General features: G+C 37.3%; 2 protein-coding genes across 3 annotated transcripts in view; one reads left to right on the top strand and one right to left on the bottom strand.

Annotated features, from left to right (window-relative positions):
- Positions 1–4279, bottom strand: part of LOC146722738 (lachesin) — a 44250-nt gene extending 39971 nt beyond the window's left edge. Inside the window, exon 1 of the mRNA XM_085483916.1 lies at positions 4199–4279. The gene's annotated coding sequence lies outside the window, so the exon portion shown is untranslated. The remainder of the gene's footprint in view (positions 1–4198) is intronic.
- The window catches only part of pygo (pygopus family PHD finger), a 101949-nt gene that overhangs the window by 44085 nt on the left and 30949 nt on the right, over positions 1–26915 (top strand). For both annotated transcript variants that reach the window (XM_029313509.2, XM_029313511.2), the window contains exon 3: positions 8394–8482. The gene's annotated coding sequence lies outside the window, so the exon portion shown is untranslated. The remainder of the gene's footprint in view (positions 1–8393; positions 8483–26915) is intronic.

Raw genomic sequence — 26915 nt, forward strand, 5'->3', positions numbered from 1 at the left:
AAGGACAGCACATATATCTCTCGGCAGCATCTCGATTCGATAAGATAGATACGGAAGAGAGAAAAATCCGAGGTCGTGCGCGCCGAAGGGCTTGATTTATTCGAGCGCGGCGAAAATCTTTTATTCCTCAATTATCGCCGCGTGAAAATATTTTAATCCGCGCCACGGAGTTTAATTCTCGCTCCATTTCCGCTGCTGTAATTTCCACGGCACTCGATATCTCTTTTCCTTTCTAAAAATATTTTTTCTGTCTATCCCTGTGTCCTTTTGATTGAATGCATTTTATTCTTCCACACGCTTCTATTGAATTTTTATTATCACGACTCATTATTTTACTCGCTGTATTACTGACGTGCTTTTTTGCCATTTAATCCTTTATCTTGTCTCTCTCTTTCTTTTTTTCTCTTTCTTTTCTGTTACTTACTTTTGGCGTTGCCATATTCCGAGTTTTTGCAATCGCTCACCGAGGAAATAATTTTCTATAAGACGCGAAATAAAAGCTTCGCGCTTATAAATCTGATTTTCGTCATTATTGGAAACCATCCACGGCAAAGAGATTGGCAATATCAACAGCCATAAAAAGACGATACGTTATACAAATGAAATACCATTTTATATTCATGCTCTTGAGCGTGTTTACAATCTCGGCTCGTTTGCCTACAAATAATCGCAGTATAGAAAGAAGAGTCAAAATGTTACTGCCGATCCGAAATGTCAATCCTACTGTGCGGCAATGTGATAGAACTGCGTTTGAGAAAATGCTAAAATCCCAGAAACGCTAAACGAGAAACACGAATCAAGGAGATTTATATGCGACCAAATTTTCCTCCTGCGAACGTAAATTCACTTCTCGCTGTGGAATAATGACTGTGAAAGTTTCCTGTTCTCTCGTTTCACTGTTGGAATTTCAGGATTTTCCGAAAAAGGATTAGCACAAGCGAAAAGCTTCGTACATACGTTTCTTCCAAGTCTTTTATTCAGCACGCTAAAAAATTTTTAAAATTTAGTGTTACTTACGAAGTAGAGAAAGAGAGAAAGAGAAAGAGAAAGGGGGTAGGAGAGGAGAGTAGGAGTCCGAATTAGCATGGTTGTGTGCGCAAATATTTACACGTATGTACACACATGATAGGTATGATTATTGTTATTTTTATAAGATAAAAATATTAAATATTTATAATACAAATGGTGGATATAAAACAAAATGATAAGAGTTATGCTATAATTTTAGGTTGTACTGTATATATACATATGATTGTACATTATCATTACTTTTAAATTTGTATATTTAAAATTAATTCTAAAATCAATTTATTCTTTAATATTATGTTTTTTCACTCGAATTTACAAGAAAATCTGCAAGAAGAAAAATAAAACTATGAATCAATTTGATGCAGACATATGTATATAATTGACATCTTTCCATTTTTCAATTTTGTATAATTTAGAAAAGAAAATGTGTCACTTTATTTCACTTTATAGATATCTCTGGATGCTAGATTAAAAAAAAAATAATCATATTCTGTGATATTATGCTTTCCCACACAACTTTGACTTATTTTTCTGTTTGACATTTTATATAATTTAGAAAAGGAAATTGTCAATTGTTTCATACTTATATTTCTGGATTCTTGTCCCAGATTCAAAAAAAGAAACTTTGAATAAAAATTCACATTTGTAGCATATATAGCTCTGTATTGAAAAACATATTTATATTTTAGTAAGTTTCTTATTTTCTTTCGTAATAATTTTTTTTTAAACCAAATTTTAACGAACATGCTTATAGTATGTGGACAATTTTTCATTCTGAATTTCACGATTGATACAAGATTTGTGGCAGATAATACATAACGATATTGTTATAAAATATGATGTAATGACGACGTATATGCGAAACACGAGGGAGATGGTAACCTGAAGTGACATTGATCCCTATCGCGCGCGAATACAAATAGGTAGAAAGTTTAAAAAGTGATATATGACGAAAGAATTTACCGGTTTAGTTGCCGGGCTTAAACTGTCGTTCTCTGTAATAGTCGTTCATTTCGATCCGTTCCATTGATCCTCGCTCGATAAATCGATCGTGTCGCTCGAAAATCGCATTCGAGCCGAGTTAATCGCGTCCGAAACGACAATTGCAGAAAAACTCTCGAACGGCGGATCAATTTACCGAGAGACTTTATCTCAGTAGCGGGTCTCAATAATCTTTTTTCTTATGATAATACACCCCCGTCAAATGCGGCAGATTTGATTTTGCTCGCCGCGCCAGAGATCTCCACGATCTGCGATCCCTCATACCGAGGGACGTTATATCACTCCTGAATGATTTATTCCGGCTATTGCACCGCACCGAATGCTTTCTCTCTCTCTGGCCCTCTTTCATAACGCGAAGAATAATTCCAGCATATAATATCGCAGACAGACATATGTCTGCTTTATGAGTGACCGGCATTGTGCGAAAATGGATTAATTCGGATATGAGGCAAATCGGGCATAAATATCATTTCATTTGAATAGAATTGTTCTAAACATGCTACAACGGTGAATATAAATGCATCGTTGCGTGACATTTAGAGTCATATAAGGAAACATTAAATTGAATTTCGAAAATTTTTAAAAATTTATATAATATTATAAGATTTATATATATAATATTATATATTTCTTTATAAAAAATATTTATATTTATTTAATATTTCATGATCTAACTCCAACAATAAGTACACAATCGAAATATTTATGTAATTATCTTCATTTTTTTATTTATATGTATCTTTGGTTTGTAAAATAATCCTAATATTTTTTATGATTGGTTTTATTTTCTCTACATATGTATTTTTTCAGTTTTCTTTAATTTATCTAGATAAATGCAATATAATTTGCAAAATTTAACAAGATGTAAACTTATTTTTAATGCTTTTATTCCATAATATATCTATAGAATATATTTCGTGCATTACACGATATCATTGTTAAAACTTATTTTTTCTTAATAAAAATCGTAAAACATTAATTTTTTACAAGATACATATAATTATTAGAAGAGTTTTTAAGAATTATATTTATTATAATACGCATATATGTATACAAAATTGATGAGAAAATTTTATTTATTAGAATGTTAATTGATCTTTTAATATTGAATATTTTATTTTAATATTTGATATTTTAATTTAGTAGAATTTCTGTTTGTGGAATATTTAATATTTAGTTATTCATTTTTATTTAATTATTAATTATTTATATTTTAATATTTATATGAAGATTGAACTTTTAAAAATCATAATAAAAATTACAAGTTTTTGTTTAAAATAAAATATTTTTTTTTTTATAAAGTTGTGTAAAAAGTTGATCATTTTTTATATTAATAATATTACTTAAAACTAATAATTAATGATATTACTTAAAACTTAAAAATTTATATCTCTATACATTTATAATTTTAATAGATTTAATAATTAACAGTAATTTAATGTATTAAAATTAAAATAATTAAAAATGTATCTTTTTTGAAATAAAATACGTGGCTAAAGTCATTAGCAGCGCTATTAAATATATTTGTAGATTTCGTTTTATACAAAGCGTCATATATAAGCTCATCTCTCTATTTCTCGTATAGTTTCTACTTTTCCTCCCTGTTTGTCATGCGAGAAACACGCTCGGTATGCGGGTCATAATGGGAGGAAAAAAAGTATCTAAGGTACAGCACCCACGCATAAATGTGAAATATAGCGTAATAACTCACATCTTGCGTAAAATGCTCCAAAATGTCCTTTTAATAATATCGTTTATGTTAACGTAGCAGTAACATCAGTTTCACGCGTGTCGCGTCGACCGATTTTTATTTGAGATCTCGCCTGTGCCATGTTCTGTACCGGGGCAACTTATCATGTAAAAAGAACGCAACTACACTAGAATTAATGAGTTAACGTGGACACCGCTATCTTGTCTCTTATTTTACTTTTACACCAGACGCACATAATGTATTATCAAAAAATGGCAAAGACCACTCGCGTCTATCGACAATGATGATGAGTTGTTAATTGTTAGAGATGTCAAACTCACTCTTCGATCAGAGATCAAAGAATCACATTCTCGAGCATTACCTCGTCGCATTTGTGCGCATAATTGAAAAATAAATTATTTCACTATCAGAATGATAAAAAAAAATAATTTTATTAATTAATTGAAGAATGATTACCTCGCGAAAAAAGTGTAGCATTATAGTGGCAGGAATATGACACGACGCGCCATACGCGCTGTATATCCTTTCCTCTCACTTTTCTCTCGCGAAGTTTACACGACGGATTGACACCCCCACTGATCGACGGTGGTTCGCGCGGCGAAACTATACCTCCGTCGACGGACGCATCCCCGGGCGTCGAGACGCGTGTACTGACTGCGTCGAGTTGGTCGCGTCGTCGAGAGAGCGGCGTCGGGACGGCGTTCGCCGTGATGGGAAGCGTTCAACCCGCATGGCGCAGGCCCGCAGGACTATACGGTGTCGCTTTTCTTCTTTCTCTCTCTCTCTCTCTCTATCTTTCTCTCCTTTTCTTCCTTTTATCTCACTCTCTTTCTCACCCTATCGTTCGCGTCGTTGGATATAATATTCAATTTATTATGTATCTTTGATACATGCGGACCGTCGCGCCGGAAAAGTGGGAGGCGCGAATACACGACAGCCACGGGCTGCCGGCTCTTCTTCCGGGGAAAAATAAAAAAACGCAGAAAAATATGAAGAACGAGCGAGAAAGAGAAAAAAGTGGGGAGGAAAAGGTTGTGGGGGTGAGAGCTGGTGGTGGAGAACGTACAGAATCGGCGTTCCGTTGGAGGGTGAATTGTCGAGATATTGTCGATCGGGCAGCTCGGCCCTCGATAAAACGTCTCGGTCAAAACGTCCTCCTTTTTTGGTGCTCGATCGGCTGACGAACGGAAGAAAGAGAGCCCGAGACTCAAGTGCCGCTCGCTATGTCAAAGATGAGGGAATGAGGAAAAAGCACGACGGTGACAAGGATGACGACGATGCCAATGGCGCGTCAAGGGATCAAACTAGATGTAATCGTGCGGGTTCGTGCTCGCTCGTTTTCTCGCTAATTGTCGAACAAGTCGCTAAAACGTCCGATAATTTCGAGAGATTGTAGAACAATTTCGTCACGATTGATAAATCTCGAGTGAAGTCGAGGGGATAAGAGGATGAAAGAGGATTCCAATTCGTACGTGGTTTCAATAATCATGATTAAGCACTCGTCGATATTAATCGGAAGAGTAAGTTAAATATCACGCGCTAGGAGAATATCCTATCAACCTAATAATTGGAATCTGTATGAGTATGTTTTTTTTTTTTGCAAGATGATATCTTTAAAAGTTTATAAAGGCTAGAAAGAGATGAATCGTAGTATATCGTAAAAAGGGCTACTTCTCTTAAAGAGATATAATGTCATATTCGTAATAAATTTATTATTAATTTTAAGATATGTCCTCTCGAGAAGCGACAGGCGAAGTAGCTTATCTATCGCGAACTTGTTCTATCTTTCACTGTAATGAAGATTTTATTATAAGTCTGTCGAATCGAAAATTTATTTAGTGAGAATTAATAAACGCCACTATGAAAATATAATGCCAAATAGGAGGCAAAAAGTTCAAGATAAAGGCAATATAATTAGCTATCCATTTAGCTTATTAAAAGTTATTAAGAAGCTGCCAAGATATTACGAGATATTTACTTTCAATTCAAAATGATCTGTTATGAGAGATTATTTTCCATCGAAATTCTTTAAAAGAAGAATAAATGTATTTCATTTCGCGATATCAGATTTCTATATCTTCAATATTTTCGAGCGTATTTTCTGGTCACTCTCGTGCAAAGTTAAATAATTGTTGACACAAAATTGTTTATTAATTCTATAAATTATATATTACTTACAGTCCAGTCTGTAAAATATACACATTAGTATACAATTTTATACAAAAATAAATACATTTCTCTTTGCTAGTTAACTTAATAATATTTCTGAAAATGTTAATTATGTCCTATATATTAGTATAACGAAACTTTCTGCAGTTGATCGCGAAAATGTCTTAAAAATAGAACTAAGAGCTTAGCTTATTGTAAAATAAATGATACTTGAGATCCTTTTAAGCACATTCAGTCACTAATGTTGTAAACGACGAGAATAAGTTAATTGATATACACTCGCGAGGATAAAATTATGTCAGCGGATTAGGCAAAAGTACGAGCGGATGGTAGATACACCTTGGTGCAGTACAAGGTGTTAGAGGCGCATGAAAAATCGTGAAAATTTTTTCTAATATCGTAACACGAGGCGTACCGAGGTACAAAGGCGCGTACTTGCGAGGCATAAGGTCGGAATTTATGAGAGAAGAACATTCCCAGGGATAGTGCCGCGGCTTCCTTCCTTCTCCCTTCTCTTCTCTTTCTCCTTCTTCTTTTCCGGGCGGCTCCTCAATTATGACAGTGAGAAAAAGTACACATTAAGGGGATTGCTCGGGAGCGGCTGAAGCAAGCACATGCATAGCGCGCTACAAAATTGCCGCTTAAGCTGCAGTGGGCGGTGATAAATGTAGAAAGGTTAGAAGCGCGTTTTGACGGGAAGAAAAGAAGAGAAAAGAAAAAAAAAAAGGCTCTGGGGTGGTCCTACCGCGAAAAGCTCGATGTGCTTATTAAAAGAAAGGTAGACTGATGAACTGCAAGCCTAGCGTCTCTCTCATCCTCTCACCGCACAACTCCATGATGAAGGGACGCAATGAGATTAACCGTATTCATTTGTGGTGCCTGCCCGCTTGTGCCCTCACCCTCGGTGGAGATTGAGAATTTTTTAGGTCGCGCTCCTCAATCATAAATCCATTAAAAACCTAACAACCATCGCGCGAGCGCATGTGCGCGGGAGTGTATCTTTGTATGTGTGTCGTGTGACAAATGCATTAACTTTTAATAGGGGCCCTCTCCGCGGGCGAAAACAATGCTTCGAACTGATTTAACGTTGGCGATAATTGGACGCTCGATATCAGGAGTAACGGCCAACTTTTTTGCCGCCTGATTTAATATTAGCGGTAGATGTTCGTTCGCGTTCGCGCGGGACCAAACGGAGAGAGCGGCTACATGGCGCTGGTAATTATCGAAAAAACATACTGCAACTTCGGCCTCAATCTGACCGGGAGTAATGGCTCGTTACTTCGGAAACGACGCTTCGGAAGCCTCGCGCGAGACCGGAAGCACGAACGATGCGGACTGCATCGTTATGCAACGACGATTCAGGTTTCTGTACTCGACAAGCGCGGATCTAAGTCCAAAGAGAAATTTTGCGGAGAAAAACTTGCCGGGCTTCAGAATTACGAATACATTTACAAAGTAAATTGAAAAGAAATGGAAACAACACAAATTCGATCAGTTTGAAATTTATATAGAAACTAATGTAAAAAAAAATTAAAAATGTACATCGTTTATATAAATCTTTTTTTCTCGTAATGTAATTATATTATTTTCTGTCATAATCATACTTAAAAGTTTTTCTCCTTTTGGATTTATTTCTTTTCGTAGTTTGTACAGTCTCTTTTCTTGACTTCGCGATGAGATATAGATACATCAAAATCGGTAAAAGTTCGCGCGCTCTCTCTTTCTCTCTCTCGCCTTTGTTGTTTTTTACTTTTTTTTAAGATACGCGTAATTATCCACCTTTATGCGCCGATGCTTTGCGAAAATTGGCGATAAGTTAATAGATAACACGAACAAAAGGAAGCGCGAATGCTTCTGTTTTTTCTATTTATCGAGGGAAATGCTTCGAAGAATATGAATGGAGATATTGGATCGTATGAATAAACTGCAGCAAATGCTTTTGCCTTTATTCATCGAAGGAAATGCTTCGAGAAATACGAATGAAAATATCGAAGCACATGCTTATTTCTCGGAGGTAAAGCATTTCCTTTTCTACAAGTAAAGAAGCTGCGGCGCATGCTGTATAATTGAGAAAGAGAACATTTATTATCTATAAAATATATGTACATATAATATATTTAAATATACACAAACATAATATGTATAAACTATAATTGTAAATTATAATATGATATAAGATGAATGTAAATCTAATGGTTTTTAGTTGCGCACATATTATAATAAATTTATATAATTTTGCAATTTAAATCAATGATTTTCACTCGTGGTAGCGTTGACAAATAAAATTTACAAACATGTTGTTCAGACTAACGCGTGTTTGAATTATGCTATACAAAAAATTACAGACACTCGTTTTGTATTTTTTAAAATTTTTATTTAAATCTGTGATATATAATGGGATATATATACTTATTTCTACGTCATAACTTACGCACTATATATGTATAATACATATATTAATAAGCCAATTTTCTCTTTTCAGGACAGAGACGATAGTGCATATTGAGCCCCCATACTTAGCAGACGATCTTTTGCAGAAATTTGATAGAGTGCTGAAATAGTCTACGCTAAGTAAGTGTTCTAAACATAGTATTATTAATATAATAACGATTCTATTTAAAATTCCATTTAATTTCATAGCATTTATCTCAATAATAGAATGAATGCTTTTATTTCTTTATTTAATTAAGATAATGAATAATCCTCGTAATTATGTTAATGGTTAACACATATATGATTATTATGGCGGTTACTACTTTAATGAATAGTTGAAGCAGTACATACACTTTCGAATTTCACGTTCTTTTACTAAAAGGTATTCTGAATTCACTTGCAATTCGGAAAAAAAAACCCAAATCAATTAGAAGCTCATTTCTGTGTACCGAGCCCGTAAGTGGCTAATTAAATATTTTAAGCCTCTGGTTTCTGTAATTAACAAAATGACGTGTACCGAATGCGATCACTGGAACTGCAAAACATATATTACATATGTAATCACCACGCGTATTTTGATTCCAGTTGAATTAATATATATTTTGGTTTCACTGCCCGAATCAGGCATCAAAATATTATAAAGTGATATCCAAAGTCCTCTTTTATGTTAGCGAAATTATGAAATTATCAAATCTATTAAATAAATTGTTTAAATAGACGAGAATAATAATGATAGAAGTCAAATTGCTTATCGTAATATTCAAGTATTTTACTTTCGCGTTAATTAGGTAAAAGTATCATAAATAATATGAATTTTATCTCAGCTATATATTCGACGCAGATTTAAATTATATAATAAAATAAATAATAATAATAACACATATCTGAAAAACGATATAATTTAATTAAAAATAAAATGAAATTGCTTTACGAAGAGAACAGGAGGCATAAGTAATCCTAAATGGACAACTGGGACATTTTCTGAAAAGTTTTGATATTTCATGGTTATTGTTAGAGGAATCGCAAGCTTTCAGTGTATCGAAGGCAATAACAGAGTTCTGTCATTGGACAAAATGATTGTAGTTGTGTATAGCTACGATTACGTATCTAATACTGTTATCGACTGTAATATATTGAGAGAACCGTATTATATCTGAATCGGAATTATATATAGTTACTGCTGTACAGAGAGAACTTAGGAAATAATGGTCTTCTCAGAAATGTTCGAATAGTGATAAAGTGGCATGTACAGTTGAAAGGTCGGAGGTCGCTGCAAACTTCATTATAAAGCTGTGCACGATGTAAAACGATGGCAACGAGATATCTTCTTTTGTAACTTTGCTTAAGGAGCGTAATATCCCGGCGGACTTTTGCGATCCGTAGCGGCGAAAAGCTTGCAGCGGTGCAATGCTTTAACGTACTTTATAAACGCTAATTACGTCCAAAACGTATTATTATGTTTTTAATGAAAATTGAAAACAGTAATGAAGAGATTGTACTTTTACCAACATTTTTTCACTTTTCTTTTGCCATTGTTTTTGTCTCCTGTTCTACGCAAATATTCCGCCTCTACGTGTTGTTCCTCCGCAGCTCTTCCATCAAGAGCTAGTAAAATGTAACACATTACGGGAGCCGTGGATGTTACATGTTTGATATTTGCAGCACGCGCAAATGCGAAGAAAATATTCGTTAGCATGGTGCACCACTGTATTAATTTCGGTACTGCATGGAAACACGCGCGATATCGCTGCAGTATCGTACTCGAGTACGTCCACTGGACTCAATAACGACGTCTGTTTGATCACGTTTGGAAAATAAAACGCGCGTGCGGAAGTGCACGTATAGTTCGTATAGGATAGTCGTTCGAAAATATTTTTCCGGACCTACACTGCATAAATCTGGGAGTGATTTATTTACTGGGTTTTTATATCGGATTTCGTCACACACCCGTTCCCATAGACTTTCAGCCCCAGCCCGCAAATAAGTATAATGTGCCGATATTGCGATATTACTATAAAGCATCGATGATTTTTTAATATAATACTTTGGTATTTTTTTCGATATTACAGCTACTAGAAATTGAAGCTCTGATTTTTTTCCACTTTATAAAGCTTTCCCTCTTACATTTCTTTCTCGTTTAATAAGTTTTCTTTTATTGCATATCTAGGCGCTATTTATAAATTCAGTTAGAATCCTCTCTGAGAAAAAACTTGTTCATTTAATTTATAACGTCCTCATTTTTTTTATTTGAAATTATTCAATTATATTTTATTGCAGTCACATTATTCTTAACTTTTATTCGCGAGAATTTTCCGTGCGTTACATCCTCCGGATGCGCGTGTTTAAATTATATATACCATCTTTTGTATGCACACTGTACACATATACGTGCACAATACATTGGAGCGTAAGTCTGATCTGCAAAATCCTTGTGCAGAGAAAAGGAAGGATTGTGCACGTGTCGTTCCTCGCGCGAGCCCATCCGGAAAATGCGTTTACCTTTTCGCGTAAACCTACTAATGCCGCCGAAATTCTGCACACACGTATGCACTGCCGCGTTTCCGAGACGTATATGTATACGTGTCTATCGTCTGTAGTATATACTTCATAAAATACGTGACTTCGCGTATTTTCGTCAGCTTATCTTCACCACCGCACACATCTCGCGTACATACACGTACATACATCTACACATATCCTACCATCCGAAAGTCTTAAGATAAAAGCTAATTTGTCACGTTTATACATGCAGTTTTGCGTAATAATTTTCTTCAATTGCATCGTTCGTTATCATTTGTGAAACATGTTTTTTTTTTTTTTTTTTTAATGAAACGCATTTTATCTCGCGTAATTTTTCCTCTTCATCACGTGATTGCACGTTAAGATAGGTAATTTTCTTTTCTACTCTTAATGCGCGCTTGTTCGTCCTAAAATTTTCGAATAACATTATACGTGCGTGCATATACATACAATGTACGTATGACGCGCCAGAGCATGTATATGCAATTGAATGAATGTTACATTCGAGCGCATGTGCGTGTATGTGTGTGCATGTGCATCATGTGTGACGCGAGTCGATACGTCGGTGCCCGTGTCGTACGTCGCGGCGACGACATGTGCATCGACGTGCATCGGCAATGCGCAACGTTAAATGTACCGGGTGCCGTTCCGAAATTAAGCGGCGGAATAAGCCGCCTCCGTCGCCGCGATAAAAAGACAATTCGTGGACAATTCGATGAGAGTTTGCTGCCAGGCGAATTCTGAAAAACCGTAAAACATCGGGACGCTTTCCCGCGATCGTTTCACGAGTAATTTCACGTCGATGTACCGGTTACCTTAGTAACAGTAGAGACTAGGATTTCATGGCTTTTAAGAGAACGTGGGAATGGACGTGGGTAAGATCCGAACAGAATATTAATCGGTTTGGCACGACATCGTATACTCTCTTCATCATCGAGCATTGACTGGAGATATAAAGCATACTCGATCACTTTTTTTTAAACACAGATATCAAGATTTGTGTCATTGCTATTTCATTTTAATCGATATTTTTTTCTGCATTTAAACGACAGATTTTTTAAACGATAGATGCAAAGTCTCTCAAAATAAAATACATTATTGAAATTATCTCCGTTTATCGTGAGGCAATTTTATTCCCAAGGGAGAGCGGGAGTAATTAAGCCAGGTTCTTTCTTTTGTTAAATTATCAGAAATTATAAAACCATTGAAACTAGAATTTTTAATCATTTTTGTCTTCATGTGAAATGATACGTCAACTTCAACTGAGATAGTTTTCTGACTTTGAGTGAATGATCAAAGAATAATTTGGCAAATTGTGTTTTGGTGATACAAATAGATAAAAACTTGTTTTGCAGTTAATCGAATAATAATTTGATATTTATGTTCATGAATGTATAGCCTTTTTGGACACCCTCTAAACGAGGTATTAACTGTCGCAAAATTGGATGTTTCTGCTATTAATTTGATTATATCGGTTTATTGATAAACGCACTGCAGACAGATTTTCGTCGAAACACGAGAATGGCAAAATCAAATTTCCTTTGGAATATTTATAATTACTGTAATGGTTACCGTTCGCATTACATCGAAACACAAACATGTTTTAGCCCATTAAAAGTTGCATGAATATTAGTAAAATTATATATATATATATATATATATATATATATATATATATATTATAATATTGATATTATCTACATATATAGGTTTCAGTGTTCATTTCATTGAATATTGAAATATAATTGGTACAAAACTATATTAAAATATATTTATGTCTGGGTGCGTGTGTGTGCCAATTTATATTAATTACTATATTACCGTGTTTATTACTATTAATAATATTTTTAAAGCAAAAATATTTTATCATGCCTCGATTTACAGTGAAAAATTAATTGTAAAAATGTATATGCGAAACTTATATGTTTTTATATTATATATATATATATATATATTCTCCATTATGAACTTTTCTATCATGAAAACTTTGATACTTTCGAGAAAAAAGTTTTTCATAACAGTAGGTATATTTTAAACTATTTTTTTAAAATATAAAAAGTGATTTTCCTGGACTTTAACATATCTAAATAGAATAAAAGTATATCAAAAAATAAATATCTGAATAGATAATATTATGAAATGATGAATATGTGAAATTAAAAAAAAACGAAGAATTTAAAGGAGTTTGATTAAAGCATCGGATTTATTTTCTCCGACCGCTGAAAATCTGGAATTTTCGCGTGTATAGCAAATAAACGCAAACGCATGTGAGAGCGTCAAGTATCGGCGAGCGACTCGAAATGATCATCAGGGAAAACGCAGATCCGGGAAAGATGCGTTGGGGCGTGCGCGCGCCGCCACCGCGTGTGTTGATTTCTAAATGCATCCGTAATCCCGGTGAGAGATCGATGGTTTTAATCAAGAGAGTGTCTTCCCCGCCCTCAGTACGCTCAGCCGCCTGCTCTCGCGAGGTAACGTATCTCTTTCTCTCTCGCTCTTTCCCTCGCGGTTTATTTTTAAAATAAAAAATAACTTGCGCGCGCGCGCGCGCTTCACGATTCGGCGAGGAAAGGGATGAAAAAAGGGAAAAATATTCACAGGTCTCGTTCATACCGTTCGTACGAAATTAATATGCGGCGACTTCGCCTCGGGGTCGCGCTCGCGTATTTCCATCCATCGACGCATCTGTCATGCGATGGCGAGCGAGCGAAACTCTTCTAGACGGAGAGGTCCTCATTGAATCTCCAGCTCCGCCAAACTGTCCAGCTTACGGTAGATTTTCATTTAACTCACAGATCTTGTTCAGATTGAAGACAAACGATTCGAGTGCACGATCGAATCAAATTAAAATTATCGATTCCGCAGAAAATGATATCTTTACTTATAATTCGTATTCTCTCTCTCTTTTTTTTTTTTAAAGAAAAATTGAATTCTTTAAAAGTTAGGTTTAAATTAGATTATCCGAAATGCATTTTTTGTGTTAGGTTTCTATGTCAATTATTATTAATGAAGGAACTTTCGGTTATATAACATGATGAGTGGAAAGTTCTTTCTCGTTCTCTCTGTTCTAGATGAGAAAAAGCTGATCGCGACATTCTTTTAAGATAGAAATTGCTGGTTGGATTTGAATGCGCAGATATCTCGCTCGGCTTCGTCGATCTGCAGGGGATTTCGCGGCGTGTATTTCGTTTATGATCCCGTATTCGAGAGAATAAGAAAATTGGATCGGCAGCGTTTCGCTCTTTTTCTCCTCTTTCTCTCTCCGTCTATCGTAACCGCGCTCGGATCGATATATTAATGTATCGGATCTGATGAAACAACGACACCCCGATGAAACCGACACACATCTTTATGCAAATGGAAACGCGCTCACGACTTTTCCTTTTCTTTTTGCTCAGCCATTATTCCCTTTTTTTTTATCGCCACCGCGTGCCGCGTATTTACGCGCTGTTTTACAGCGAGATCGTAAAATTATCGGTGCTCATAACTCTCGTAGATAAAAGGGCTCTATTCTGCGCGAGAATCTCCGAGCTGGCTTTGGATACGCGCGCGTTCGGTGAAGTTATGGGTCCTCCGGGGGTTTTAACTCGTCACGCTTGCCTCCCTCTCTGCGAGAAGAGAATATCGCGCGATAATTGTCTCTCGTAATAATTGAATACTTTAATTACGTTAATTAATTAAGAAATCTGCTCGCGCGAGAGACGGCATATCGCGGGACGCGAAGGAATCACAGTGGATTTCTCTCTCTCTCTCTCAATTCCCTGTTTCGCTCTTTCGTCTTCCAACGAGAGAGTAATAACGTCGTTATCATACCTTAACGGCCGTCCGCGAATGAAGTTAACTACGTTAGCCTCTCAATAAGCGGGCTTTGCTTTACCGTGAAAGTTCCAACGCCGTAATTGCCGCGCGCGGCTTTATTGTGTGTCACCCGAGCGTAACACGCGCGGGCTGCAATCGCCGGCACACAATCTATGAAATTCAGTTGCACGGAAGCGAAGTCGCGCAAGAGCGCGAGGATTAACGCCCCGACGTCGTCGTCGTCGTCTCGCGTCGCTTTAAACGAAGCGGTGCAAGCAGCATGAACGGCGCAAACGAGCGTGTCGTCGTCGTCGTCGTCGTGCCGCCGTGGTGATACGAGGTCAGCTCTTGTACAATCACTTTGCAAGTATAAGTTTGGAAACGTCACGGTTCTCGGACAATCTCCCTTACGTATGGGGATGGTGTCTGCGGACGTCGACGGCGACGACGAGGAAGACGAGCAAAAGGTAGCCGCACCGGATGCAATTCCTAATATCTCCGAATATCTGTAGAAAGTTTCCCGTTGGCCACTCTGTCAAAGCAACGCCATTCAATACGGCAGCTACTTCTCTCTCTCTCTCTCTCTCTGCGCGCAAGCTTTCCCTCAATCGTTGAAACGACACGATACCTGTATTCTGATATTGCGAAGGAGAGAGAGAGAAGAGGGATGTTTCTCGAGATGCTGCGGATAGTCGTTTTTAGTTTTCGGTTGGTTTGGTTTTGTGAGGTAAAAAAAAATGTGAAAGCTGAATAGAGAATAGCTTTTTGATCAGAGAGCTACTCTCCGAGAGAGTTGTTAGTGTTTCTGATTTTCACGAGCTCTATTATTCCGCAACAAAATATATATATATATATATATATATGTGTGTGGATATCTGATATAAAAGAAATACTGCAGAATTTGTACGATATTGTATGATATTAGAACATATACTTAATAATTGAGAATAAATAAGTGATCTTATATTCTCATATAAAATTAAGCTAAAGAAACGTATATATATATTGACAAATTAATTAGATGAAAAACTAAAAAATAATGTGATAATTGCACAATTATATGAATAACAAGCTAACAAGATAATGTTTGATTCACAATTTGTGTGTGTGCTCACCGAAACAAATCTATTATATTATATTTTATTATATATCTGTGAGGCATTCGTCATTGCTGTCAATTGGTGTAATTATTTAGAAATAAATGTAATAGAGCGATCACTATCACCGATGAAATTAATATGAATAGCAATCATAAGGTTATTAACAGATGATAGCTTTTTCTCTCTGGGTAGCTCGTTTCAAATTGATGGCAATTCCACTGATTTATTATATCTCGCTATTCTTCGCGCGGAGAACGTAATGCTATTCAATCGTTTCAATTTGTAACTAGATAAGTGTTCATGAATAACATTCGACATTAACACAGATAAAAAAATAAAATTCTCGCGCGATCTCGCGTAGACCGATATTGCGAATGGCGGAGAGAGAGAGAGAGTAAAGGGAAGGTTAATTTTCCATTCTACGATTACATTCCATTTACTGCCACAATTAGCTCGATTGACCTAAATATAAGTCTATTATATATCGCTATAGCGATGCAAATGCGAGACGAGAGAGGGCGGCGCGAAAATGGGAAGGCAGCCGTGCGCGGCGAAACAAAATTACAGCGGCAACTAATATATCTCTGCGGCGGTCATGAAAGTCCATTTAAAGTTAAAATAAAGTTAAAACAAGCGGCACAGCAGTCGCCGTCGGTGGTAGGATTTGGCACACCGTTACCGAGCTCGGATCAGAAATTAAGGAAGGAACACTGCCGCAGGGAGAGGGTATGAATTCGCGGCTATTTACGAAATTATTCAGGATTTTCGCCTACGGAGAGATATTAATATTCCGGCCACGTAAAGTACCTCCAACGGGGATTGCACTCTTTTATTCGACCAGATTCTGATCGAGATGCATGCACGAATACTCGCACCGATCGCCCACAAGATCTGCGAAAAATGTTCGATTTTTTGCACTGTCCTCAGCTGCTCAGGTCGTCAGTAGATCGTTGAACCACCAAATGGGCTTAAAAATGATTTAAGGGGCCACAGAAATGACAGGAGAGAAAAAAATATAATTTCAACATATGAATAAATAAAAGTGTTATTGGTATAAATATATAATATAGAGAATACAATTTTTTTTTTTTATATAAATAAAGTTAACGAGAGAATATTTTTTGGTCACGTTGAAAAATATATTTATATGGGAATAAATCTCTTTTCCAAGCCGCATTCGAAAACGAGTACTCGATACAAGTTTCGAAGCAAAATAAAAATTGTTTCATCTGCGGTTCTAGCATTAAGGGATTACGATTTATCGAAACGAGGAAAGAAAATCACTGCGACATCGTGTCGACGCGTGCGAGGGATTTGAAAGCCATGAATTTTCATTTCGTCTCGAATCGTCAATTACGCACAAATGCCTCGCGACACAACCGAATCCGACGAATGCGAATACAGACAGTCGAAGGAGAGACAGTTACACCGATTGGAGGGCATAAAAATGCATGAAGCCACCGCGATCGAGTTCTTTGGTATTTCACGAAGCAATGATGTTACTGATACGTTTTCTCCTCTCTCCTCTCGTCCAGTATATATATCTTTCAAGCTTCCGCGCGTAGCGTCGTCGATACGCTCAAATCGATTTTTGCGAAAGGTATGTGAGGAATAGCGTAAAATAAGACCGCGCCGCGCATAGCAATGCGACGCGATTCCAGTTTCCGCAGCCACAAGATATCGCAAGTTGTATCGCACAGCTAGTTGTATCGCTTTAACATAACCAAATATTTATGGAAGGTGGTTAAGGGAAGTCGAAAGATATAGAATTGCATACTGAATTTAATAGCAGAGCTAAGTATCGGAATTAAAATCTTAATTTAAATTTCATCGGGCTAGACTCGAATGATGGTGTATCAGTTTCAAGGAAAATTAATTTTCCATTGAAACTTATTGTTAGCTGTGCACAGGACACACATTTTTTCTTGATCCGATAGCGGGTAATTAATAGAGATCAAGAAGATTTATTACAATAAAAATCTCGAATTGTGGGATTTAATTTAATTACTTATCTTGTGCACGAATAATCAGTTTCGATGAAAAATTAATTTTTCTTGGACTAATGTACTACTATCCACGTTTCGCTCTTTTTAACTTGTAATTTAAATTTGTATCTCACATTGACGATGAGAGTTTTACTGAAATTCTTAATTATTAAAATCTGCATTAAGAATAAAAAGAATGTTTCGCTAGAAAAATATGTATACGTATCTCCGATATAAGAAAAATCATAATGTAAAGTTGTCAAATTTCTTAGTGGAGATGACATAAAATTTACGATATAGACACGTATCGTATTAAATGTCAGCCAGGATATGATGAATTGAAAAAGAGGCAATGACGTGAAATATTTTTCGATTAATAGCGAATGTTGCTTTAGGACGAAATTACTATTTTGACAGAGTGCATCGCGTTGCTCCGCACGCGAAAACACCGCTTCATCATACTTTGTCGATCCCTGCGAATCGGATCGATACTGAGATATCGCAAAAGTTTTACCTGCGATTTTTTTTATAGGTCGTAACGTCTTTGTCGTGAGAATTCGTAGTTTGCAGAGACTTGCGTCTTTTTTCTTTCTCAACGCTTTTGATGGTGCAGCGTGTTTTATTTTCTACATCGAGCAAGCACATCGAAAGTTGACTTATCAATGATCCCTGCAATACGTTGCCAGTTTAATCGTCATCGTGTCACAATAAATTCAAATATTATTGCATCGGCGATGTAAATACGTGTGAAGAGTATAAAATTATAGGTGCATTTTAAATTAAAAACTACAAGACTATCTCCGACGGCGGTCAAAAACACTGACTTTAAACATATTAAAGAATTTACCGTGCAATTATAAATTGAGAGATAATTACATAATTTATTTAACAAATACATGTTGCAATTTGAAAAAAAAAAATTAATTACAATTTTAATTATAATCCAGAGATTTGGAAAACAAGCAAAAATGTGCAAAGTCGGGTGAAATATTTTTGAAGAATTGCAATTATTATTCATTATTAACATTTCGTACACATTTCGAATAAATGAGGATACGGTTGATCATCCGCGGATTATGTCAAGGAAGATTCTTGCCCAGGAATGGATTCGCGTTATGGACGCGCCAACGTTATGGAGTATCGTGGTGAGATGTGAATCTTCCGGTGTATGTATACGTATGTATATATATATGTATGCATGAGGAGTGAATACAATGGGATGTGCCGCGACGATTATTAGCCGTGAATACCGAGGACGGAGAAATTGCGCGTCGATAGGGTGGGCGCGCATAGTAGACAGCGAGAGCGAGATCTCATCCTGTGCGGAGCGACGCACGCCTGGGTAATATGATCCTTTCGACAGGAGGAGTGCGCGCGATGATGCGAGCAGCAAAGACCCACCCTTACCGCACTCCGTATCCCGAGTTCTCAACCCCGTTGCTATCCGCCGCGCATCGCCTTGCAGCTCGATCTCCTGTGTAACCTCGTTACACTCGAGAACTCCCCGAAGACGAGAGACGAATGCTGCTAAGCGTGACGCGCCACGGCTGATACGTGCCGGCGTGTGTCGTTCCTGCCGATAATTACATCTTCGTTAGCAGTCGACGCGAACAGAGTGGGAAAGGCAAGTGCGGGATAGAGAAAGAGGGATATATATAGGACAGAAGGAATAAGCGCGAATGGCTCTTTTAAGGGGATGCGATAATATAATGTAACGTAACTTTGACGCAAGTAGTACACACGTATTTTGTTCGGCCGATCTCTCACAGCGACGCGTTTATCTTTGCTCTTTGTTTTAATTGCGCGTTAACGTGCACGGTGCGATAATGAGAATGTCATTACATAGTAGGACGATGCGCGCGACTCGATTGGCGCGAATAATTTTATGTGAAATTTCCAAAGCGTGTTTCCAGGAGAATGCGTGTTATCTTAAAGTCCGTCACTGTGCGAGGCGCATCTATGCGGAAGTGCAACGACAACGTGCCGCATTTCCTCGGGACTATTTTAATCGATGATTTGAAGCGAACTCGCCGCCGCCGACTTACGCGCCGAGTTTCCCACGCGGCTTTTTGCTTGCTCGCGTCGCTGCTTAGAATTAAGCAGAACTTTGATAAAGTTGCTGCAACTTCGTTACAGCGTCGAGTGCATTTGGCATATTCGGGGCGATATAACTCGCCTCTCTGAGGAAGACAATTTGATCAAGCGCTATTTACGGCTAAACGGCGAAGTAATTAATAATATAACGCAGCTTCCGAAACAGACTTCTGTTTTCAGATGATTGGAGATTCAAAAATTATAAAGAGGAAGGTTTTTACGGTACAAGAGAAAACTTGGCGTTTAATCACGGATGTTTTTTTCTTTATATATCAAAGTTATTCGGAAATTAATGATATACTAAGAGAATCTGCAAAAAAATCTAAATGTTTTTTTTTTTTTTTTTTTTTTTTTTTCGAAAACTTTATTATTTATTATTTTTGCAAACGACGTCTACTCGGACAATAGTTAATAATAGCGATATTCAAGAGAATTCAGTAATTGAATATTACACGACATCACTTCATCAAATGAACATCTGCGATTATCTGTGGGAATATCTATGTCAAGGGTTGGTGCACGCTTTTGATCCCCGGCAAACATCTGGCTAGTTTAATATCATAACTCCCGTTGATGCGACGTAAAGTTCGGCGCGGGTTAATCTCAAGATTCTCGGAGAATTTCCTTAGTAGTAATTTGTAGATTCACCGAGTATTCAGGGTTATATCAATCCTTTCCGCAGACCAAGTTTCGTGTGCGTGATGCGCAGTAATTGGCGATGCCGAATTGTATACGTAGCGAGAACGATCTCGCGCGCGTGGTTGAGGAGTGTAGCGAAGCGGGCTGCATCGCATAACTCAGAGGGTGGTAATGCATGCGACACGGTGAGGGAGAGAAGCGCGCGCGTATATACATCTTTCTTCAACCCCACGATCTCTTTCCGCCTCCACTTCACTCTCTGGTCTTCGGTTTCCTTTCGACCCTTCTCCCCTTTTGGTCTAAGACATTAATGCAAAGCGAGGACATGCGGCGACGACGACGACGATGGCGTCGGTGACGGCACGACCCCACCGTCCTGGACTATCCCGAGGATGCTTCTTGCAAGAATAAGAGAACAGGATCGCTGGGGATGTCCCGGGATTCTGTCCTCTATCGATCTCCCGCGTATATAGACACTAACTTGTGCCCTCCGCAAGCCGTGCTATGTATCTGCCATATATATATCTATATATATATATATATATATATACTCTATATATTCTCTCTCTTTCCTTCTACCTTCTCTCTATACCCTCCCTCTCTCTCTTTCTATTTCTATCTCTCTTTCTCTGTCTCTCTCTCTCTCTCGATTTCTCCCTTTCTCGCCCTTTCCATGGTCCCTCCACTCATTCTCGTCTCTCGCTCTCAGTTCGCATCTATTCGTCCACGACCATCCCCTATCTCTCTCCCTCTCAGGTCCGACGACGAGGTTTCCAACACGCATACAGAAGCCCGAAGTTTGCACTCGTGTTTGTGTTCCGCCGTTCCCGACCGCTACCACTAACGCCACTGTCACCTCTCTCTTTCCCCGAGGTTCTCTTGTGTGTTGTTGGTACGTGTCTGCGGGGTGGGCGAGATCTCGCATAGCCGCTGAAGAATGTGTTAGGTGCACATAAGCGGCGCGAATGCGTGCACAACGGGACGGAGGTCGCGCCGGGCCTCCCTTTGTGTTTACCGTATTATCGAGAGCCGCGATCCCCGTCGTGTTTCCTTTCAAGTCCATCAAATCCCTAATATCATTGCGCGACATTAACCTGTCACACGCGAGCGCAAACTCTCTGTAAATGGATAAATGCATATAGATACAATTATATCGATTGTGTGTGCACACGTATACACACATCTATATGTATTTTGGGAATAAGTTCTCATTGTTAAAATAATCAGGCACGCTCGATATAAAAAAAAAAAAATTTTTGAGTGTACTATCGATACCGAAATTCTCGATATTCGATATTAGAAAACCGCAGGAAAAATAGAGATGAAAAATATATATCAAATATCGGAAGAGAAATGAAAAATACTCGAGAGTTTCTCTTTAACATTACGACGATCCATTTTTATTATGGTTGTTAGTACCTTTTCGAGGAGAGTAACTCTTCTCGTCTCGAGGGAATTAGTCTTTTTGTTTTTGCTTTGTAAAAGTTTTGTCTAAATAAGTGCTTTATGTCCTCTTTTGTGTATATAATGTATATCCACATGTCTATGGATTTTGCGAGCAATGGTCGATCGAGCGCGGAACAAAATTGGGACCGTGTCGTTTCTCGTGCACATGCCTGTGCACATGTATTCGAGTAAGTGGTGAACCAGACGATTTCCATATTACTCTTCCTATATACCAACATTGAGAAATATTCGATCGCGATTCGGTCTCGATTTTATTCTTTTTTTTTATCTTCTTTTTCTTTCAAAGTACGTGAAATGTTTCGACGTTGCTGGTGTCCTTCTGCTTCGGACTTTTCTTTGTGGTGCAGAAACATGCAATATTGTTTGTTTTGAATACGAAGTAAAGCATGAAATTTAATTCGCGTGTGTGCAAATATTGCATACATTAGGATTAACAAATATTTTGTACGCGCAAATAATATTAAAATCGTAAAGCAATCAAATAATTCACGTTGTATTACAAAGTGAAATATATTATTAAAATAATAATTTGTTATATTATAAAAATTTTTATATAACGTTTTGATAAATTTTTACATCAAGTTTCTACATAATTACATTAATTTTATACAACGTATACATTTTCATTTGCAATTATAAATTTAATATAAAATATAAAAAGAATACTGTTCTCTTCTTTTCAATATTAGTGGAAGAATTGTTTTATATACGATCGTTGCTTCGATCATACTATAATAATACGAAATAATAATAGGAAATATTAATTACTACTTCAGTCGCTTCGACATTCATCGAGTCCAATAATTCAATTTCAGAAGACATTTGGAATTACATAAGTTTGTCGTAATAAATATCTTGTCACTCACGTTGATTTCGTGGTATGCGATTGCTCAATTAATTATGAATATCTTATTAATCTATCTATGACAATGTGATATTGGGTATTATTAAATTAATTATTCGTTTAATTTATAGTATAATTTCGAATCGTTGACGTGTGAGCAAAATAACGTTGCAATATTAGATTTTTAGGAATGTGCTCTTTTTTATAATAGTAAATTTATTATTTTTTTATTTACAAGGTTTGTTAATCGCAAATTGTATTATATAAAAAAATCTTTAATCTTTTCACGAATTGTATACATTTAAATTTAAAACTGAGATTTTTTTTCTAAAACTGCATTTAAACTCGATCATGAATAGCTAAATACTTAAATACGATAATGTACAAATTATATTGATCGAATGAAAGCAATGGGTTTTAAATAATTAAAATGCCAGTAAAATTGGCGAATTTAAAGTTAAATAAAATTATAAAAGTTCCCCATTTTATTAATGTTTCTCATAAAAACTGACTAATTATTGGTAAAATTAAACGCATAAATTTGTATGAATAAAAAAAATGAAATAAAATATTATTCATAATATTTAAAATGATTAGTGAAAAAGAGCAAGCAAGTTTTTTATATTATAATTTATATTGGATAGTTTTCTCATTTGCAGAGGTCGATTTCGATTTACGAGAGATATTACATCTGAAGATAATTACCTTTTTTTTTTTTATCAGGTCGTTAATTATCATTTTTTGCGCCATTGTACGTGGTCGATTGTGAAGTACGAGACGTGCGGCTATACAGATGTCTTTTTTTTTTTACCGATGCGGCTCGTTGTACCTACAAAGCCATCTTTCTGTTTACTGCATTATTTAGAACTATGACCCACTTCCGGAAGTCCATTAAATCCCGGCTAGTACTGTCTGGAACTTGAAGTACGGATATCCCGCTCTGAGAAACTGGCTTAAACGATAGTCACGTAGGAAGTACCACATCGAAGTTGTCCCGCGGTACCATTGCTTAACATCAAGCGATGTCAAACAAAGAATTCGCAAAGTATTTGCACAAAGCGTCCCTAACTGCTCTTAAAACAGATCGAATGCATAATGTTTAAACAAACGCATTTCGCTTTAATTTTTATCTTATTGTAATCTGTTTTTGGGATGATAATTATATGGATTTTATATACATATACGGGTTGCGGGTGTGTGGGTGTGCGAGCTTAAAACATTGTTTATTAAAATGCACAACGCGCGTTAAATGCGGAACATGCTCATTAAAGATTGACCATTTTATCATCACCAAAAATATGATAATCATATATAATTAATCGTTCATTTAATGAATTATGCACGATTTTTTAACACTCCGTCAAAGAGCAGAGTAATTGTGACAGATTTAATTACCACTCCATCACTACATTGTCACTAAAAATCATATTTCACGCGCAGGTGACACGCGTTTGCCACTGCAACTTTTCAACGTACTCTTAATTAGTATGTACTTGATTTAGTGCGTATACACAGTTTTTTTGCGTCAATAAAAACGCTTGCGTACGTAATTCAGCTTTTGCTACAATTCGAGACGAGAACACTTGATATGGCACGTTCCGGTTCATAGAGACGAGACGTGCATAATTGCGAAGTCTCTTCGGGAAAATATATGGCGTTAATTATACACCATGTTAATTTTTTCCACCATTTTTCATAAATAAATTTCATAAATTTTTTCAGATTTTATTTATATACAGATTTTGCTTTGTTCCTTTTTTAACAATCTAAAGTTTAAATTTTTATACCTGCTCTTTGTACAAAACGCCAACCATTAATCATACGCTCTTTTTTACGCTAAACTCTTCACCTAATAAGAGTGGATAAACCCGCAGCACCATTAGCAGCAGTCACCGCATGAAAGAGCGTATCTCAAAAAAGAGGACGAGAGGAATAGGGAACGACGTATAGGTGCAATAGAAATTTTCTTCGTTGACGTGACGATTTGTACGAGCAACAGGCAACTTTCATTAAGCCTTTGGAGCCGCGCGACTTCTCTCTTTTTCTCCTCGCTTCTCCCGCCTTCTCTATCACCTATTTCTCTCTACATCTCTCCGTGTTGGCACGGTCCATGTAACTGTACGAAAGCTGGCGCGCGCGCGATGCATGCGAGAGAGGAATGCATCATGCGTGTGTATATGTCGACGTAGAAGATGAGATCGAAAGCATGAATGAGAGAGAGCGAGAGAGGGTCATTCACGAGTCGCGCGTGCTCTCGCATTCAGGCATTGTGCCACGCCAAGAATTGCCGGCGGCGTTTGGATGCGCGAGCGAGCGAGCGCGACGGAGATGCCTCTCGTGTGTTTAAGCGCCGTTAGCGTCGCGTACCGTAATCCCGTTCCGCGTTTTCACGTCGCATCGCGTCCCGTCGAGCCGGCCCTCATGCTCTCAAACGTAATTAAAGCGACGCAAACGATGCCTCTCTCGGCTAAACGTTGCTCTCACGTGTCCGCGAGAGAAAACTGGCAGTCAATCTTTCACACTTCTTTTTTTCCTTTTTTTTTTTTTTTGGAAGCTGCTTTTGGGGATAAAGACGTTTTTTTATACAAGTATGTTATATGGAAACGCTTATTTTTTACAGAGCGAAATCTTGAACGAATATTAATAATCAGATTAAGGTTGAGGATGGTAAATATGTGGAAATTTTTTATTAGACTTTCTTTATTGCCGTTATGTCTTTTAATTTGTTTTTAGATATAGATTTTTTATTTAATCGGACATTGCCTCGATCGAGAAATTTAATTTCGAGCTTTATTTAAGCATCAAGCTTTTAATCCTGAAGGAGAAAAACGCGCGAAACGAAATAAGATAAACGTTTCACGGATAATTCCCTTAAGCGGGGTAGCAATTTCTGCTTGGTGCGAGGAGCCGTATTAAAATATTAATCGCGCACTTGAACACCAGTGCAAGAGAGCGAGAATCTCAACTGCAAGGCGGCTGGTGCTGCAAAAATGTGAAGTTTGTCGGCGAGCGGCGAACCAAAGAAATCACTCTCACCCAGACCTACGTACCGTTCAACGAAGTCTCTTTCTCGTTGAAAACTTTTGGTCGGAAGTTTTTTTCCTCCCTCCCTCATGAGTTCTCTCAGCAGATTCTCTTAGCGTTTCGTACGTACCTCCGGTGTATATATATATATTCTATAGATACCTATATCTATACGTGCATCTATATATCTATATATAGATAAAGAGGAAAGAACGAAGAGGGATCTTTTTATCTGTTTTCCATCGGGCAAAACGAGTTGCCTTTTGTACGATGGTCGATAAAGGGTGGAAATGATGATCCCTTAGGATGAGCCGTGCGCCGAGGGAATTTTCAGGCGACGTTGAAGACTGGTCGTATTAACGACGTCGTGGATTTGTGGTGGCGATGGCGACAGCGGTTGCGGCGGTTGTGGATCGCGCGGCGGAATGGGGTACGATCGTTTTATCACGCTCGTATAACGAATTATAAAGCGAGGGTCGCGATCGAACGACCGCGGAAATCTGCTCGACACTGGAATAATCTTACGGCTATATAATGCAGCTTTGCCGAAGCGACTCGTAGCGTCGTCGTTTCGGAAAATTGCTCGTGGCACAACGCTAAACATTATACATATCGTTCTTAGTATGCTGCGTAAGGGAAAATAAGGGCAAAGTTTCGCTGATAATAGTAAAAAGAATCGAAGATCTATCTCTCTTTCCTATTTCTAATCTCTTATTTCTCCCGCGACGATATTTTGTTTCTTAACTCGAATCAAGTTCGAGTACTCGAATTGGTATTCCGTCGAAACTACGTCTAACGATTTTCAATATACCCTGTACACATCTGCCTGGCTTAATTTTAATTACGAACGCGAGTATTGTCGCAGGTCGTTTAGCGTAATTAAAAGTAATTAAAGTACACGCCGAATGTGTTTCGCAACGGCTCGCTGCTATTTGGATATAGCGAACGATTTTTAGCTCGGCTTCGATTCCTCGGGGGAATTGGAAAATTTTAAGTTCGCCGGGGTGTAAATATAAAGTTCCCGTTCGCGGATGAGCAATAAAATTGTAGACGAGTGTGCAAGTACATAAAACACATATGTGCAATATATCATTTGCGCG

The sequence above is a fragment of the Nylanderia fulva genome, unplaced genomic scaffold, assembly GCF_048542155.1.
Source record: "Nylanderia fulva isolate GAGA-0341 unplaced genomic scaffold, ASM4854215v1 Scaffold28, whole genome shotgun sequence".
Lineage (NCBI taxonomy): Eukaryota > Metazoa > Arthropoda > Insecta > Hymenoptera > Formicidae > Nylanderia > Nylanderia fulva.